At 62.9% G+C, this 14,788-nt stretch overlaps 3 non-coding genes across 3 annotated transcripts; all 3 read left to right on the plus strand.

Moving 5' to 3' along the window:
* The first annotated feature begins 413 nt into the window (after window positions 1-413).
* LOC131870337 (5S ribosomal RNA) lies at window positions 414-532 on the plus strand. Its single transcript, XR_009368658.1, has one exon. It is a non-coding gene; the product is annotated as a 5S ribosomal RNA (ribosomal RNA).
* A 5,454-nt stretch (window positions 533-5,986) lies between these two features.
* On the plus strand, window positions 5,987-6,104 carry LOC131870338 (5S ribosomal RNA). Its single transcript, XR_009368659.1, has one exon. It is a non-coding gene; the product is annotated as a 5S ribosomal RNA (ribosomal RNA).
* A 7,808-nt stretch (window positions 6,105-13,912) lies between these two features.
* LOC131870332 (5S ribosomal RNA) lies at window positions 13,913-14,031 on the plus strand. The gene has a single exon (XR_009368653.1). It is a non-coding gene; the product is annotated as a 5S ribosomal RNA (ribosomal RNA).
* Window positions 14,032-14,788: the final 757 nt, after the last annotated feature.

Here is a 14,788-nt window from a genome sequence, read left to right on the forward strand (position 1 = left end):
CTTGATCCCTATTTTGGGTGCCCACCTTGCACCAAGTGCGCACCCGGGGCAAACCGAGCGCCTTGGTGCACCGGGGCAAGATCGAGCGTGCACCCGAGGCGCCCCGAACATGCACCAAGGTGCACTCGGCCCACATGTGAGCGCAGGTCGTTGCGCCCGAGGTGGTGTGTGGGCACCGCGTTGCAGACGGGACACTGCACGCACACGACGCCCCCTCCAGGTGCACGCACGTAGGCCGGGCCGGGTGCACACCCGACGCCCTAGCAAGGTGCGCGCACCCGGGCAGGGCTCACACTTGGCGAACGGGGCGCACTTCGCGAGGGAGGGTGTGCACCTCGACGGGGGTGGGTGGCCGGGGTGGATTCGCACGTGGGTCGCGGTTTGCTAAGTACACACTGCGACAAGCTCATAACGGGTGCGATCATACCAGCGTTAGTGCACCGGATCCCATCAGAACTCCGCAGTTAAGCGCGCTTGGGCCGGAGTAGTACTGGGATGCGTGACCTCCCGGGAAGTCCCGGTGTTGCACCCTTTTTTAGTTTTTCGCCGGGCGTCGCAATGCTATTTGAATAAACCTTTTGCCCGTTTGCGTTCTCGTCGGGGCCGGGCCGGGCCGGGGTGCGCTGCCCGCACTACCGCGCGCGCGGGGGGCGACACCGAGCGCGCACCCGAGGCGCCCCGAGCACACAGGCCACGGTGCAACCCGGGCGTTGTGCGCGCACCCCGGTGCGCCCGAGGTGCTGCGCGCGCACCCAGGTGAAATCGGTGTGCACCTCGGCCAGTGCGCGCTCGGTCGAGTCGCGCACGTTGGCCAAGGTGCACGGTGATGTTTCTTACTCTAAGGTTCCGCACCAGACGCCCGGGACAGGTGAGCGAAGCTGGGCGGGGCCGGGTGCGCGGCCGGGGCAGGTGCACGCAGCTGGAGAGAGCTTTGGAGCACACTTCGGAGCGCACCAATGATGCGCTCCATTCAAAAGTTTCCTGAAAAGGCAAAAAAAGTTGAGATTATAGAATTTCCCACTTGAGAGATTGTAAAAAAAAAAAATTTAAAATGAAGGAAACGCGGGTGCCAAGGTGTGCGCAGCCCAGCCAAGGTGTGCGCACCAAGGCGCCCACCCTGGCGAAGGTGCACGCAAGGTGCGCACCCGAGGCAAACCGGACAATTAACCCAACTTTCGACTTCGCGCGCACCTTGGAGCGCACTTCGGAGCGCTCCTTGGTGCGCACCAATCTTGGGCACCTCGGAGTGCACCATGGCGCCCACCAAGGTGCGCACCCGGGGCAAACCGAGCTCCGACTTCGTGCGCACCTTGGAGCGCACGAAAGGTGCGCACCATGGCGCCCACCAAGGTGCGCAGCCCAGCCAAGGCGTGCGCATCAAGGTGCGCACCCTGGCGAAGGTGCGCACCCGGGGCAAACCGAGCTCCGACTTCGTGCGCACCTTGGAGCGCACAAAAGGTGCGCAACCCAGCCAAGGTGTGCGCACCCCGGTCAAACCGAGCTCCGAATCGTGCGCACCAGAGGTGCACGCCATCGTGCGCACCTTGGAGCACACTTCGGAGCCCTCCTTGGTGCGCGCCGATGTTGCGCACCTCGGAGCGCACCCGGGGAAAACAATGCAATTAACCCGACTTTCGACTTCGTGGGCACCTCGGAGCGCTCTCGGGTTCGCACCTCGGAGCACACCGAGGTGCGCACCTTTGATGCGCTGCCTTCACCAATTTCCAGAAAAGGCAAGAAAACATTGAGAAGGTGTGCGCACCGAGGTGCCCACCCTGGCGAAGGTGCACGCGAGGTGCGCACCCGGGGCAAACCGGGCTCCGACTTCGTGCACGCCGCACCTTGGAGCACACTTCGGAGCGCTCCTTGGTGCGCACCAGGGCGCGCAACCCAGCCGAGGTGCCCACCCCGGCGAAGGTGCACGCGAGGTGCGCACCCGGGGCAAACCGGGCTCCGACTTCGTGCACGCCATGGTGCCCACCGCGGCGAAGGTGCACGCGAGGTGCGCACCCGGGGCAAACCGGGCTCCGACTTCGTGCACGCCGCACCTTGGAGCACACTTCGGAGCGCTCCTTGGTGCGCACCATGGTGCCCACCAGGGCGCGCAACCCCGCCGAAGGTGCACGCGAGGTGCGCACCCGGGGCAAACCGGGCTCCGACTTCGTGCACGCCGCACCTTGGAGCACACTTCGGAGCGCTCCTTGGTGCGCACCATGGTGCCCACCAGGGCGCGCAACCCCGCCGAAGGTGCACGCGAGGTGCGCACCCGGGGCAAACCGGGCTCCGACTTCGTGCACGCCATGGTGCGCACCGCGGCGAAGGTGCGCACCCGGGGCAAACCGGGCTCCGACTTCGTGCACGCCGCACCTTGGAGCACACTTCGGAGCGCTCCTTGGTGCGCACCAGGGCGCGCAACCCAGCCGAGGTGCCCACCCCGGCGAAGGTGCACGCGAGGTGCGTACCCGGGGCAAACCGGGCTCCGACTTCGTGCACGCCGCACCTTGGAGCACACTTCGGAGCGCTCCTTGGTGCGCACCATGGTGCCCACCAGGCCGCGCAACCCAGCCAAGGTGTGCGCACCAAGGTGCACGCGAGGTGCGCACCCGGGGCAAACCGGGGTCCGACTTCGTGCACGCCGCACCTTGGAGCACACATCGGGGCGCTCCCGGGTTCGCACCGGCGTTGCGCACCGTGGTGGGCACCTCGGAGCACACCAAGGTGGGCAGCGAGGTGCGCACCTTTGATGCGATGCCTTCACTAATTTCCATAAAAGGCAAAAAAAAAACGAGATTTTAAAATTTCCGTTTTGAAAGATAGTGAGAAAAAGGGAATGCTGGTGCCATCTTGAGCCCGCCCTGGTGCGCAGCCCAGCCAAGGTGTGCGCACCAAGGTGCCCACCCTGGCGAAGGTGCGCGCCCGGGCAATTAACCCAACTTCCAACTTCGCGCGCGCCAGGGTGGGAGCGCACCCAACAACCGGGCCTGGGAAGAGCCAATGCGAGAAACCCCACCAAACGCTCTGACAAAAAAAGAGGGGGCGCTCCAGTAACCCCGCTTCGGAGCGCACCCTGGGCAAACCCAGCCAAGGTGCCCACCCCGGCCAAGGTGCAGGCGAGGTGCGCACCCGGGGCAAACCGGGCTCCGACAACGTGCACGCCGCACCTTGGAGCACACTTCGTAGCGCTCCCGGGTGCGCACCTCAGAGCACACCAAGGTGGGCAGCGAGGTGCGCACCTTTGATGCGCTGCCTTCACTAATTTCCAGAAAAGGCAAAAAAAAAAGGAGATTTTAAAATTTCCGTTTTGAAAGATAGTGAAAAAAACGGAACGCGCGTGCCATCTTGAGCCCGCCCTGGTGCGCAGCCCAGGTAAGGTGCCCACCCTGGCAAAGGTGCGCACCCGGGCAATTAACCCTACTTCCGACTTCGTGCGCGCCAGGGTGGCAACCGGGCCTCGGAAGAGCCAATGCGAGAAACCCCACCAAACGCTCCGACAAAAAAAGAGGCGGCGCTCCAATAACCCCGCTTCGGAGCGCAGCCGGGGCAAACCCAGCCAAGGTGCCCACCCCGACGAAGGTGCACGCGAGGTGCGCACCCGGGGCAAACCGGGCTCCGACAACGTGCACGCAGCACCTTGGAGCACACTTCGAAGCACTCCCGGGTGCCCACCGGCGTTGCGCACCGTGGTGGGCAGCGAGGTGCGCACCTTTGATGCGCTGCCTTCACTAATTTCCAGAAAAAGGCAAAAAAAAATGAGATTTTAAAATTTCCGTTTTGAAAGATAGTGAAAAAAAAGGAACGCGGGTGCCATCTTGAGCCCGCCCTGGTGCGCAGCCCAGGCAAGGCATGCGCACCAAGGTGCCCACCCGAGGTGCACACCCGGGGCAAACCGGGCTCCGACTTCGTGCAGGCCGCACCTTGGAGCACACTTCGGAGCGCTCCTTGGTGCGCACCATGGTGCCCACCAGGGCGCACCCGAGGCAAACCGGGCTCCGACTTCGTGCACGCCGCACCTTGGAGCACACATCGGAGCGCTCCCAGGTTCGCACCAGCGTTGCGCACCTTTGATGCGCTGCCTTCACTAATTTCCAGAAAAGGCAAAAAAAAACGATATTTTAAAATTTCCGTTCTGAAAGATAGTGAAAAAAACGGAACGCGGGTGCCATCTTGAGCCCTTCCTGATGCGCAGCCCAGGCAAGTTGTGCGCACCAAGGTGCCCACCCTGGCGGAGGTGCGCGCCCGGGGCAAACCGGGCTCCGACTTCGTGCACTGCATGGTGCCCACCAAGGCGCGCAACCCAGCCAAGGTGCCCACCGCAGCGAAGGTGCACGCGAGGTGCGCACCCGAGGTGCACACCCGGGGCAAACCGGGCTCCGACTTCGTGCACGCCGCACCTTGGAGCACACTTCAGAGCGCTCCTTGGTACGCACCAGGGCGCGCAACCCAGCCAAGGTGCTCACCCCGGCGAAGGTGCACGCGAGGTGCGCACCCGGGGCAAACCGGGCTCGGACTTCGTGCACGCCGCACCTTGGAGCACACATCGGAGCGCTCCCGGGTTCGCACCAGCATTGCGCACCTTTGATGCGCTGCCTTCACTAATTTCCAGAAAAGGCAAAAAAAAGAAAAAAATGAGATTTTAAAATTTCCGTTTTGAAAGATAGTGAAAAAAACGGAACGCGGGTGCCATCTTGAGCCCGCCCTGGTGTGCAGCCCAGGCAAGTTGTGCGCACCAAGGCACCCACCCTGGCCAAGGTGGGTCACGGGGTGGGTCCTAGGGTGGGTAACGGGGTGGGTACTAAGGTGCGTGCCAAGGTGGGTCATAGGGTGGGTGCCAAGGTGGGCACCAGGGTGGGTGTGCACCAACCCTAGCCAGGGTAGGTCACGGGGTGGTTGTCGGGGTGGGCGTCAAGGAGCCAAGGTGGGTGGCAAGTAGCCAAGTTGCGTGCCAAGGTGGGTGTCGGGGTGGGTGCCAAGGATCCAAGGTGGGTGCCAAGGAACCAAGGTGGGTGTCTGGGTGGGTGCCGAGGTGGGAGCCAGGGTGGGTCCCAAGGTGAGTGCAAAGGTGGGTGCCAGGGTCAAGGTGAGTGCCAATGTGGGTTCCAAGGTGCCAGGGTCAGGGTGAGTGCCAATGTGGGTTCAAAGGTGCTAAGTTGGGTGCGAGGTTGGGTGCGAGGGTGGGTGGGTGCCAAGGTGTGCTAGGTGGAAGCCCGGGTGGGTCGGCATCCCATGGGTGTCGAGTTGGGTGCCTGATGGGTGCTTCTTGTCAAGTTTTAGTCGTCGGGACTCATTTCGAGCCTTAGAGGTCGTTTCTTGTCCGGTTGCCCTGTCTTCGACCTGGGAACCCAATTTTGGTCCTCGGGTCCCATTTTTTTTTGTCTCGCATCCCACTTTTGGCCTGTGGCCTTTTCGGGGTCGATTCTCGTTTTGGGCATCAGAGCATGTTTCTTCTCCTAAAACCCAATATTTGTTTATTAAGTCTCGGAACACATTTTTGTTCTCGTGGACCCATCATGGGTCTTGGAACGCATTTGTGGTCCTTGGGTCCCATTTTGCATCCCGAAACTTGTTTGGTGCTTGATCCCTATTTTGGGTGCCCACCTTGCACCAAGTGCGCACCCGGGGCAAACCGAGCGCCTTGGTGCACCGGGGCAAGATCGAGCGTGCACCCGAGGCGCCCCGAACATGCACCAAGGTGCACTCGGCCCACATGTGAGCGCAGGTCGTTGCGCCCGAGGTGGTGTGGTGGGCACCGCGTTGCAGACGGGACACTGCACGCACACGACGCCCCCCTCCAGGTGCCACGCACGTAGGCCGGGCCGGGTGCACACCCGTCGCCCTAGCAAGGTGCGCGCACCCGGGCAGGGCTCACACTTGGCGAACGGGGCGCACTTCGCGAGGGAGGGTGTGCACCTCGACGGGGGTGGGTGGCCGGGGTGGATTCGCACGTGGGTCGCGGTTTGCTAAGTACACACTGCGACAAGCTCATAACGGGTGCGATCATACCAGCGTTAGTGCACCGGATCCCATCAGAACTCCGCAGTTAAGCGCGCTTGGGCCGGAGTAGTACTGGGATGCGTGACCTCCGGGAAGTCCCGGTGTTGCACCCTTTTTTAGTTTTCGCCGGGCGTCGCAATGCTATTTGAATAAACCTTTTGCCCGTTTGCGTTCTCGTCGGGGCCCGGGCCGGGCCGGGGTGCGCTGCCCGCACTACCGCGCGCGCGGGGGCGACACCGAGCGCGCACCCGAGGCGCCCCGAGCACACAGGCCACGGTGCAACCCGGGCGTTGTGCGCGCACCCCGGTGCGCCCGAGGTGCTGCGCGCGCACCCAGGTGAAATCGGTGTGCACCTCTGCCAGTGCGCGCTCGGTCGAGTCGCGCACGTTGGCCAAGGTGCACGGTGATGTTTCTTACTCTAAGGTTCCGCACCAGACGCCCGGGACAGGTGAGCGAAGCTGGGCGGGGCCGGGTGCGCGGCCCGGGGCAGGTGCACGCAGCTGGAGAGAGCTTTGGAGCACACTTCGGGAGCGCACCAATGATGCGCTCCATTCAAAAGTTTCCTGAAAAGGCAAAAAAAGTTGAGATTATAGAATTTCCCACTTGAGAGATTGTAAAAAAAAAAATTTAAAATGAAGGAAACGCGGGTGCCAAGGTGTGCGCAGCCCAGCCAAGGTGTGCGCACCAAGGCGCCCACCCCTGGCGAAGGTGCACGCAAGGTGCGCACCCGAGGCAAACCGGACAATTAACCCAACTTTCGACTTCGCGCGCACCTTGGAGCGCACTTCGGAGCGCTCCTTGGTGCGCACCAATCTTGGGCACCTCGGAGTGCACCATGGCGCCCACCAAGGTGCGCACCCGGGGCAAAACCGAGCTCCGACTTCGTGCGCACCTTGGAGCGCACGAAAGGTGCGCACCATGGCGCCCACCAAGGTGCGCAGCCCAGCCAAGGCGTGCGCATCAAGGTGCGCACCCTGGCGAAGGTGCGCACCCCGGGGCAAACGAGCTCCGACTCGTGCGCACCTTGGAGCGCACAAAAGGTGCGCAACCCAGCCAAGGTGTGCGCACCCCGGTCAAACCGAGCTCCGAATCGTGCGCACCAGAGGTGCACGCCATCGTGCGCACCTTGGAGCACACTTCGGAGCCCTCCTTGGTGCGCGCCGATGTTGCGCACCTCGGAGCGCACCCGGGGAAAACAATGCAATTAACCCGACTTTCGACTTCGTGGGCACCTCGGAGCGCTCTCGGGTTCGCACCTCGGAGCACACCGAGGTGCGCACCTTTGATGCGCTGCCTTCACCAATTTCCAGAAAAGGCAAGAAAACATTGAGAAGGGTGTGCGCACCGAGGTGCCCACCCTGGCGAAGGTGCACGCGAGGTGCGCACCCGGGGCAAACCGGGCTCCGACTTCGTGCACGCCGCACCTTGGAGCACACTTCGGAGCGCTCCTTGGTGCGCACCAGGGCGCGCAACCAGCCGAGGTGCCCACCCCGGCGAAGGTGCACGCGAGGTGCGCACCCGGGGCAAACCGGGCTCCGACTTCGTGCACGCCATGGTGCCCACCGCGGCGAAGGTGCACGCGAGGTGCGCACCCGGGGCAAACCGGGCTCCGACTTCGTGCACGCCGCACCTTGGAGCACACTTCGGAGCGCTCCTTGGTGCGCACCATGGTGCCCACCAGGGCGCGCAACCCCGCCGAAGGTGCACGCGAGGTGCGCACCCGGGGCAAAACCGGGCTCCGACTTCGTGCACGCCGCACCTTGGAGCACACTTCGGAGCGCTCCTTGGTGCGCACCATGGTGCCCACCAGGGCGCGCAACCCCGCCGAAGGTGCACGCGAGGTGCGCACCCGGGGCAAACCGGGCTCCGACTTCGTGCACGCCATGGTGCGCACCGCGGCGAAGGTGCGCACCCGGGGCAAACCGGGCTCCGACTTCGTGCACCGCCGCACCTTGGAGCACACTTCGGAGCGCTCCTTGGTGCGCACCAGGGCGCGCAACCCAGCCGAGGTGCCCACCCCGGCGAAGGTGCACGCGAGGTGCGTACCCGGGGCAAACCGGGCTCCGACTTCGTGCACGCCGCACCTTGGAGCACACTTCGGAGCGCTCCTTGGTGCGCACCATGGTGCCCACCAGGCCGCGCAACCCAGCCAAGGTGTGCGCACCAAGGTGCACGCGAGGTGCGCACCCGGGGCAAACCGGGGTCCGACTTCGTGCACGCCGCACCTTGGAGCACACATCGGGGCGCTCCCGGGTTCGCACCGGCGTTGCGCACCGTGGTGGGCACCTCGGAGCACACCAAGGTGGGCAGCGAGGTGCGCACCTTTGATGCGATGCCTTCACTAATTTCCATAAAAGGCAAAAAAAAAACGAGATTTTAAAATTTCCGTTTTGAAAGATAGTGAGAAAAAGGGAATGCTGGTGCCATCTTGAGCCCGCCCTGGTGCGCAGCCCAGCCAAGGTGTGCGCACCAAGGTGCCCACCCTGGCGAAGGTGCGCGCCCGGGCAATTAACCCAACTTCCAACTTCGCGCGCGCCAGGGTGGGAGCGCACCCAACAACCGGGCCTGGGAAGAGCCAATGCGAGAAACCCCACCAAACGCTCTGACAAAAAAAGAGGGGGCGCTCCAGTAACCCCGCTTCGGAGCGCACCCTGGGCAAACCCAGCCAAGGTGCCCACCCCGGCCAAGGTGCAGGCGAGGTGCGCACCCGGGGCAAACCGGGCTCCGACAACGTGCACGCCGCACCTTGGAGCACACTTCGTAGCGCTCCCGGGTGCGCACCTCAGAGCACACCAAGGTGGGCAGCGAGGTGCGCACCTTTGATGCGCTGCCTTCACTAATTTCCAGAAAAGGCAAAAAAAAAAGGAGATTTTAAAATTTCCGTTTTGAAAGATAGTGAAAAAAACGGAACGCGCGTGCCATCTTGAGCCCGCCCTGGTGCGCAGCCCAGGTAAGGTGCCCACCCTGGCAAAGGTGCGCACCCGGGCAATTAACCCTACTTCCGACTTCGTGCGCGCCAGGGTGGCAACCGGGCCTCGGAAGAGCCAATGCGAGAAACCCCACCAAACGCTCCGACAAAAAAAGAGGCGGCGCTCCAATAACCCCGCTTCGGAGCGCAGCCGGGGCAAACCCAGCCAAGGTGCCCACCCCGACGAAGGTGCACGCGAGGTGCGCACCCGGGGCAAACCGGGCTCCGACAACGTGCACGCAGCACCTTGGAGCACACTTCGAAGCACTCCCGGGTGCCCACCGGCGTTGCGCACCGTGGTGGGCAGCGAGGTGCGCACCTTTGATGCGCTGCCTTCACTAATTTCCAGAAAAAGGCAAAAAAAAATGAGATTTTAAAATTTCCGTTTTGAAAGATAGTGAAAAAAAAGGAACGCGGGTGCCATCTTGAGCCCGCCCTGGTGCGCAGCCCAGGCAAGGCATGCGCACCAAGGTGCCCACCCGAGGTGCACACCCGGGGCAAACCGGGCTCCGACTTCGTGCAGGCCGCACCTTGGAGCACACTTCGGAGCGCTCCTTGGTGCGCACCATGGTGCCCACCAGGGCGCGCAACCCAGCCAAGGTCTGCACACTAAGGTGCCCACCCCGGCGAAGGTGCACGCGAGGTGCGCACCCGGGGCAAACCGGGCTCCGACTTCGTGCACGCCATGGTGCCCACCGCGGCGAAGGTGCACGCGAGGTGCGCACCCGGGGCAAACCGGGCTCCGACTTCGTGCACGCCGCACCTTGGAGCACACTTCGGAGCGCTCCTTGGTGCGCACCATGGTGCCCACCAGGGCGCGCAACCCAGCCAAGGTGTGCGCACCAAGGTGCACGCGAGGTGCGCACCCGGGGCAAACCGGGGTCCGACTTCGTGCACGCCGCACCTTGGAGCACACATCGGAGCGCTCCCAGGTTCGCACCAGCGTTGCGCACCTTTGATGCGCTGCCTTCACTAATTTCCAGAAAAGGCAAAAAAAAACGATATTTTAAAATTTCCGTTCTGAAAGATAGTGAAAAAAACGGAACGCGGGTGCCATCTTGAGCCCTTCCTGGTGCGCAGCCCAGGCAAGTTGTGCGCACCAAGGTGCCCACCCTGGCGGAGGTGCGCGCCCGGGGCAAACCGGGCTCCGACTTCGTGCACTGCATGGTGCCCACCAAGGCGCGCAACCCAGCCAAGGTGCCCACCGCAGCGAAGGTGCACGCGAGGTGCACACCCGGGGCAAACCGGGCTCCGACTTCGTGCACGCCGCACCTTGGAGCACACTTCAGAGCGCTCCTTGGTGCGCACCAGGGCGCGCAACCCAGCCGAGGTGCCCACCCCGGCGAAGGTGCACGCGAGGTGCGCACCCGGGGCAAACCGGGCTCCGACTTCGTGCACGCCATGGTGCCCACCGCGGCGAAGGTGCGCACCCGGGGCAAACCGGGCTCCGACTTCGTGCACGCCGCACCTTGGAGCACACTTCGGAGCGCTCCTTGGTGCGCACCATGGTGCCCACCAGGCCGCGCAACCCAGCCAAGGTGTGCGCACCAAGGTGCACGCGAGGTGCGCACCCGGGGCAAACCGGGGTCCGACTTCGTGCACGCCGCACCTTGGAGCACACATCGGGGCGCTCCCGGGTTCGCACCGGCGTTGCGCACCGTGGTGGGCACCTCGGAGCACACCAAGGTGGGCAGCGAGGTGCGCACCTTTGATGCGATGCCTTCACTAATTTCCATAAAAGGCAAAAAAAAAACGAGATTTTAAAATTTCCGTTTTGAAAGATAGTGAGAAAAAGGGAATGCTGGTGCCATCTTGAGCCCGCCCTGGTGCACAGCCCAGCCAAGGTTTGCGCACCAAGGTGCCCACCCTGGCGAAGGTGCGCGCCCGGGCAATTAACCCAACTTCCAACTTCGCGCGCGCCAGGGTGGGAGCGCACCCAACAACCGGGCCTGGGAAGAGCCAATGCGAGAAACCCCACCAAACTCTCTGACAAAAAAAGAGGGGGCGCTCCAGTAACCCCGCTTCGGAGCGCACCCTGGGCAAACCCAGCCAAGGTGCCCACCCCGGCCAAGGTGCAGGCGAGGTGCGCACCCGGGGCAAACCGGGCTCCGACAACGTGCACGCCGCACCTTGGAGCACACTTCGTAGCGCTCCCGGGTGCGCACCTCAGAGCACACCAAGGTGGGCAGCGAGGTGCGCACCTTTGATGCGCTGCCTTCACTAATTTCCAGAAAAGGCAAAAAAAAAAGGAGATTTTAAAATTTCCGTTTTGAAAGATAGTGAAAAAAACGGAACGCGCGTGCCATCTTGAGCCCGCCCTGGTGCGCAGCCCAGGTAAGGTGCCACCCTGGCAAAGGTGCGCACCCGGGCAATTAACCCTACTTCCGACTTCGTGCGCGCCAGGGTGGCAACCGGGCCTCGGAAGAGCCAATGCGAGAAACCCCACCAAACGCTCCGACAAAAAAAGAGGCGGCGCTCCAATAACCCCGCTTCGGAGCGCAGCCGGGGCAAACCAAGCCAAGGTGCCCACCCCGACGAAGGTGCACGCGAGGTGCGCACCCGGGGCAAACCGGGCTCCGACAACGTGCACGCAGCACCTTGGAGCACACTTCGAAGCACTCCCGGGTGCCCACCGGCGTTGCGCACCGTGGTGGGCAGCGAGGTGCGCACCTTTGATGCGCTGCCTTCACTAATTTCCAGAAAAAGGCAAAAAAAAATGAGATTTTAAAATTTCCGTTTTGAAAGATAGTGAAAAAAAAGGAACGCGGGTGCCATCTTGAGCCCGCCCTGGTGCGCAGCCCAGGCAAGGCATGCGCACCAAGGTGCCCACCCGAGGTGCACACCCGGGGCAAACCGGGCTCCGACTTCGTGCAGGCCGCACCTTGGAGCACACTTCGGAGCGCTCCTTGGTGCGCACCATGGTGCCCACCAGGGCGCACCCGAGGCAAACCGGGCTCCGACTTCGTGCACGCCGCACCTTGGAGCACACATCGGAGCGCTCCCAGGTTCGCACCAGCGTTGCGCACCTTTGATGCGCTGCCTTCACTAATTTCCAGAAAAGGCAAAAAAAAACGATATTTTAAAATTTCCGTTCTGAAAGATAGTGAAAAAAACGGAACGCGGGTGCCATCTTGAGCCCTTCCTGATGCGCAGCCCAGGCAAGTTGTGCGCACCAAGGTGCCCACCCTGGCGGAGGTGCGCGCCCGGGGAAAACCGGGCTCCGACTTCGTGCACTGCATGGTGCCCACCAAGGCGCGCAACCCAGCCAAGGTGCCCACCGCAGCGAAGGTGCACGCGAGGTGCGCACCCGAGGTGCACACCCGGGGCAAACCGGGCTCCGACTTCGTGCACGCCGCACCTTGGAGCACACTTCAGAGCGCTCCTTGGTACGCACCAGGGCGCGCAACCCAGCCAAGGTGCTCACCCCGGCGAAGGTGCACGCGAGGTGCGCACCCGGGGCAAACCGGGCTCGGACTTCGTGCACGCCGCACCTTGGAGCACACATCGGAGCGCTCCCGGGTTCGCACCAGCATTGCGCACCTTTGATGCGCTGCCTTCACTAATTTCCAGAAAAGGCAAAAAAAAGAAAAAAATGAGATTTTAAAATTTCCGTTTTGAAAGATAGTGAAAAAAACGGAACGCGGGTGCCATCTTGAGCCCGCCCTGGTGTGCAGCCCAGGCAAGTTGTGCGCACCAAGGCACCCACCCTGGCCAAGGTGGGTCACGGGGTGGGTCCTAGGGTGGGTAACGGGGTGGGTACTAAGGTGCGTGCCAAGGTGGGTCATAGGGTGGGTGCCAAGGTGGGCACCAGGGTGGGTGTGCACCAACCCTAGCCAGGGTAGGTCACGGGGTGGTTGTCGGGGTGGGCGTCAAGGAGCCAAGGTGGGTGGCAAGTAGCCAAGTTGCGTGCCAAGGTGGGTGTCGGGGTGGGTGCCAAGGATCCAAGGTGGGTGCCAAGGAACCAAGGTGGGTGTCTGGGTGGGTGCCGAGGTGGGAGCCAGGGTGGGTCCCAAGGTGAGTGCAAAGGTGGGTGCCAGGGTCAAGGTGAGTGCCAATGTGGGTTCCAAGGTGCCAGGGTCAGGGTGAGTGCCAATGTGGGTTCAAAGGTGCTAAGTTGGGTGCGAGGTTGGGTGCGAGGGTGGGTGGGTGCCAAGGTGTGCTAGGTGGAAGCCCGGGTGGGTCGGCATCCCATGGGTGTCGAGTTGGGTGCCTGATGGGTGCTTCTTGTCAAGTTTTAGTCGTCGGGACTCATTTCGAGCCTTAGAGGTCGTTTCTTGTCCGGTTGCCCTGTCTTCGACCTGGGAACCCAATTTTGGTCCTCGGGTCCCATTTTTTTTTGTCTCGCATCCCACTTTTGGCCTGTGGCCTTTTCGGGGTCGATTCTCGTTTTGGGCATCAGAGCATGTTTCTTCTCCTAAAACCCAATATTTGTTTATTAAGTCTCGGAACACATTTTTGTTCTCGTGGACCCATCATGGGTCTTGGAACGCATTTGTGGTCCTTGGGTCCCATTTTGCATCCCGAAACTTGTGTTTTGGTGCTTGATCCCTATTTTGGGTGCCCACCTTGCACCAAGTGCGCACCCGGGGCAAACCGAGCGCCTTGGTGCACCGGGGCAAGATCGAGCGTGCACCCGAGGCGCCCCGAACATGCACCAAGGTGCACTCGGCCCACATGTGAGCGCAGGTCGTTGCGCCCGAGGTGGTGTGTGGGCACCGCGTTGCAGACGGGACACTGCACGCACACGACGCCCCCTCCAGGTGCACGCACGTAGGCCGGGCCGGGTGCACACCCGACGCCCTAGCAAGGTGCGCGCACCCGGGCAGGGCTCACACTTGGCGAACGGGGCGCACTTCGCGAGGGAGGGTGTGCACCTCGACGGGGGTGGGTGGCCGGGGTGGATTCGCACGTGGGTCGCGGTTTGCTAAGTACACACTGCGACAAGCTCATAACGGGTGCGATCATACCAGCGTTAGTGCACCGGATCCCATCAGAACTCCGCAGTTAAGCGCGCTTGGGCCGGAGTAGTACTGGGATGGGTGACCTCCCGGGAAGTCCCGGTGTTGCACCCTTTTTTAGTTTTTCGCCGGGCGTCGCAATGCTATTTGAATAAACCTTTTGCCCGTTTGCGTTCTCGTCGGGGCCGGGCCGGGCCGGGGTGCGCTGCCCGCACTACCGCGCGCGCGGGGGCGACACCGAGCGCGCACCCGAGGCGCCCCGAGCACACAGGCCACGGTGCAACCCGGGCGTTGTGCGCGCACCCCGGTGCGCCCGAGGTGCTGCGCGCGCACCCAGGTGAAATCGGTGTGCACCTCGGCCAGTGCGCGCTCGGTCGAGTCGCGCACGTTGGCCAAGGTGCACGGTGATGTTTCTTACTCTAAGGTTCCGCACCAGACGCCCGGGACAGGTGAGCGAAGCTGGGCGGGGCCGGGTGCGCGGCCGGGGCAGGTGCACGCAGCTGGAGAGAGCTTTGGAGCACACTTCGGAGCGCACCAATGATGCGCTCCATTCAAAAGTTTCCTGAAAAGGCAAAAAAAGTTGAGATTATAGAATTTCCCACTTGAGAGATTGTAAAAAAAAAAAATTTAAAATGAAGGAAACGCGGGTGCCAAGGTGTGCGCAGCCCAGCCAAGGTGTGCGCACCAAGGCGCCCACCCTGGCGAAGGTGCACGCAAGGTGCGCACCCGAGGCAAACCGGACAATTAACCCAACTTTCGACTTCGCGCGCACCTTGGAGCGCACTTCGGAGCGCTCCTTGGTGCGCACCAATCTTGGGCACCTCGGAGTGCACCATGGCGCCCACCAAGGTGCGCACCCGGGGCAAACCGA

Source organism: Cryptomeria japonica, unplaced genomic scaffold, assembly GCF_030272615.1.
Source record: "Cryptomeria japonica unplaced genomic scaffold, Sugi_1.0 HiC_scaffold_314, whole genome shotgun sequence".
Taxonomy (NCBI): Eukaryota; Viridiplantae; Streptophyta; class Pinopsida; order Cupressales; family Cupressaceae; genus Cryptomeria; species Cryptomeria japonica.